The sequence below is a fragment of the Babylonia areolata genome, chromosome 4 (assembly GCF_041734735.1).
Source record: "Babylonia areolata isolate BAREFJ2019XMU chromosome 4, ASM4173473v1, whole genome shotgun sequence".
NCBI classification, from domain to species: Eukaryota; Metazoa; Mollusca; class Gastropoda; order Neogastropoda; family Buccinidae; genus Babylonia; species Babylonia areolata.
The window spans coordinates 28,998,693-29,003,201 of NC_134879.1; the positions used below are offsets into that span (position 1 = coordinate 28,998,693).

At 42.4% G+C, this 4,509-nt stretch overlaps 1 non-coding gene across 1 annotated transcript; it reads left to right on the forward strand.

The window, feature by feature from the left end:
• The first annotated feature begins 542 nt into the window (after nucleotides 1–542).
• Trnae-uuc (transfer RNA glutamic acid (anticodon UUC)) lies at nucleotides 543–615 on the forward strand. Its single transcript has one exon. It is a non-coding gene; the product is annotated as a tRNA-Glu (tRNA).
• The last annotated feature ends 3,894 nt before the right edge of the window (nucleotides 616–4,509 follow it).

Below are 4,509 nucleotides of genomic sequence, written 5' to 3' on the forward strand. Positions count from 1 at the left end.
CGAGTGGTTAAAGCGTTGGACTTTCAATCTGAGGGTCCCGGGTTCGAATCACGGTGACGGCGCCTGGTGGGTAAAGGGTGGAGATTTTTTTCCGATCTCCCAGGTCAACATATGTGGAGACCTGCTAGTGCCTGAACCCCCTTCGTGTGTATACGCAAGCAGAAGATCAACTACGCACGTAAAAGATCCTGTAATCCATGTCAGCATTCGGTGGGGTATGGAAACAAGAACATACCCAGCATGCACACCCCCGAAAGCGGAGTATGGCTGCCTACATGGCGGGGTAAACACGGTCATACACGTAAAAGCCCACTCGTGTACACACGAGTGAACGTGGGAGTTGCAGCCCACGAACACAGAAGAAGAAGATATGGATACTGTCCCTGAGGAGAGCAGCTCCGAATTTCACACAGAGAAATCTGTTGTGACAAAAAAGAATAATACAGATGCAAATACTTATACAGAGCCTATCCTCAGTCCTCCGACCAAGCTCTAAGCGTCTACCTGGGTAGAGCTGACTGACGGGCGCTCATCATTCGACGGGCGCAATAGCCGAGTGGTTAAAGCGTTGGACTTTCAATCTGAAGGTCCCGGGTTCGAATCTCGGTGGCGCCTGGTGGGTAAAGGGTGAAGATTTTTCCCATTTCCCAGGTCAACACATGTGCAGACCTGCTTGTGCCTGAAACCCCTTCGTGTGTATACGCACGCAGAAGATCAAATACGCACGTTAAAGATCCTGTAATCCATGTCAGTGTTCGGTGGGTTATGGAAACAAAAACATACCCAGCATGCACACCCCCGAAAACGGACTATGGCTGCCTACATGGCGGGGTAAATAAACAAAACGGTCATACACGTAAAATGTTAAATGTTACAAGTTTTAGTGTGTAGGTGTGCGTGCCTGACATCTGATTGAATGACACAGGAAACGAATGATGAGCGCCCAATGGCAGCCGTCAGTCGGCTCTACCCAGGTAGGCAGTCTGTTGTGTAAATGACTCAGTGTTTGTAAAGCGCTTAGAGCTTGGTCTCTGACCGAGGATAGGCGCTATATAAGTATCCTTATCAATCAATCTATTCGTTTCCTGTGTCATTCAATCAGATTTCAGGCCCGCATATATACACTCTCAGACAGACATTAACTTTCTTCTTCTTCTTTTTGTTAAATATTTTTTTACGTGTATGACTGTTTTGTTTATTTACCCCGCCATTAAGGCAGCCATACTCCGTTTTCGGGGGTGTGCATGCTGGGTATGTTTTTGTTTCCACTACCAACCGAGCGCTGACATGGATTGCAGGATCTTTAACGTGACTATTTGATCTTCTGCTTGCATATACACACGAAGCGGGTTCAGGCACTAGCAGGTCTGCACATATGTTGACCTGGGAGATTGGAAAAATCTCCACGCTTTACCCACCAGGCGCTATTACCGAGATTCGAACCCGGGACCCTCAGATTGAAAGTCCAATGCTTTAACCACTCGGCTAGTAGCCTCGGGGTTAAGTAGGTGGGTTGTTCCAGATGGTGCCGATGTTTGTGGTATGTGTCCTTCATCTCCTCCCCCTCCTGCTGCTGCTGCTGCTCCTTGTCGTCATTACAGCTTTCTTGTGTGTGTGTGTGTGTGTGTGTGTGTGTGTGTGTGTGTGTGTGTGTGTGTGTGTGTGTGTGTGTGTGTGTGTGTGTGCGTGTGTATGTGTGGGGGGATGTTTGTTTGTGTAGGGGTGTGGGAGGGCGAAGGGCGGATTGTGCGTCTGTATGTGCGTGTGTGTATGTGTGTGTGTGTGTGTGTGTGTGTGTGTGTGTGTGTGTGTGTGTGAGTGCGTGTGTGTCTGCGCGCGCGCGCGTTTGTGTGTATGTGTGTGTGTGTGTGCGTGCGCGTGAGCGTATGTGCACATGTTAGTGTGTATTAATGTGTGTGTGCTCTCGCACACGAACCCGTGTACATGCGTGTGTGAGTGCATGCAAGCGAGAGTGTTGTGCGTTTATTGTATAAGTGTTTGGACCTTTCTTTCTTCTAAAAATTATATTATATAATAACTGAACAAGAAATGATGACACGCACTATGATACAGCTTCGTGAAGCATTCATTCATTCATAAAGCAGCTTAAAAACTTTTCTTTTTTTTTCCTTTTTTTTTCGTTTTTTTTTTTTTTCTTTCTTTCTTTCTTTTTGTCCACAGAGCAGTTTCCAATCGCACCTTTTCACACCATTAACCACTTCACATCAGAGACGAAAGGATGCACTCATTAACACACACACACAGACACACACACTGCACCCAGCGACCTCTTCCCACCTGGTACGTTGCGATTCCTGCTTCGTGTGAGGTCATTTTGGCTTTTCATTTCTTTTTTTTCTTTGTGTGTGTGTGTGTGTGTGTGTGTGAAGTCCCAGCTCAAGTCCAGGTGAAAACTGAACAACATAGCGAATGTGAATCAACAATATGAAAAACAAAACAAAAAACAAACAAACATAAAAAAACAAACAAAAACGCAACGAAAAAAACAAAAACACCTCTACACGTGGGACCACTATTTTGCGTGCTTCAAGTTCTACAAGTATGAGTACAAGAAAGCGCAGGTGTTGGATTATTTAAACAGATCGCAGCTTATGTAGAAGAGACCCCCCCAAAAAAAAGAAAGCAACAAATAAGAAAGAAAGAAGAAGAAGAAGAAAAAAAGACCAAGAACAAGAAAGACAAAAACAAGAATAACAGACGAAAGAAAGAAAGAAAAAAAGAAAAGAAAGAAAGAAAGAAAAAACAAACAGAACAAGACCAAGAAGAAGAACAAAAAAACAACAACAAAAAAACAACAAAAATAACAGAAGAAAGAAAGAATGAAAAAGAATAACGAACAAGAACAAGGAACACAAATACAAGAATGACAGAAGAAAGAATGAAAGAAAGAAAAGAAAGAAAGAAAGAAGAACAAACAGAAGACCAAGAAAGAAAAGGTCAAAAACAAGAATAACAGAAGAAGAAAGAAAGAAAGAAAAGGAGGGAAAAAAATTAGGAACAAGAACAAGGGACACAACTACAAGAATGACAGAAGAAGAAAGAAAGAAAGAAAAGAAAGAATAAAACAAAGAAAGAAAGAAAATAAAGAAAAAGAATAAGAAACAAAAACAAGAAACACAAAAATAAGATCGAGAAGAATGTGAACAAGAACAACAAGAAAACAACCATTTAAAAAATAAGAAAAAAGAAAAGGACGAGCTATTCACATCACATTTCCATGTATGTATTACACAAAACTGCATGCACATACCACGGGTGTATTTCTACATGTTACTCAATAATTTCTTCATTTGCACACACACACACACACACACACACACACACACACACACACACACACACACACACACACATCCCACACATCTCTCATTTCCAGGTAAAAAGTTACCGGGTGGAAATCCACATGGGAGGGTGAGCGAAGTGTGGGCGAGGGGCTGTTGGGGGTACGAGAAGTCATGCTGGGAAAGCAGGTATGGCACTCACACTGTTATCCGTTCAGCACACACACACACACACACACACACACACACACACACACACACACACACACACACCACACACACACACACACACACACACACACACACACACACACACACACACACACACATCATTTTCACCCGTTACGAATTCGGGTGAAACAGAAGTAAAAGAATGAAAAAAGCAACATAAAAAAAAAAAAAACAGAAAGAAAAACAAGATCACTTCCTCGCGACTGTTTTGTTGTGTGTGTGTGTGTGTGTGTGTGTGTGTGTGTGTGTGTGTGGTGTGTGTGTGAATGTGTGTGTGTGTGTGTGTGTGTGTGTGTGTGTGTGTGTGTGTGTGTGTGTGTGTGTGTGTGTGTGTGTGTGCGTGAAAAAGACAATGACAATGACAATAACAATTTCTATTGACAAATAGTGTTTTACAGCTCTAGTGCCAAGGGGAATTGTTCAGCTCATTTTAGCAAGCGAAGAAAAGAAAAAGCAAAACGAAAAATAAGGGGACATAACAAGCAAATAAATAAATATTCATAAAGTCCGTGAAAGAGAGAGAGAGAGAGAGAGAGAGAGAGAGAGAGAGAGAGAGCGGCAGACAGACAGTGGGAGACAAAGAATAGACAATACATACACACACACACACACACACACACACACACGCACACACTCGCACACACACACACACACACACGCATACACACACACACACACACACACACACACACACACACACACACACACATATATATATATATGTGTGTGTGTGTGTGTGTGTGTGTGTATGCGTGTGTGTGTGTGTGTGTGTGTGTTACATAGTCTGATTTTCTTTTGTTCAGATTTGTTCCTGTTTTGATCGGTCATATATATAAATATATGCATGTACACACACACACACACACACACACACACACACACACATATATATATATATATATATATATATATATATATATATATATATATATGTGTGTGTGTGTGTGTGTGTGTGTGTGTGTGTGTGTGTGTGTGT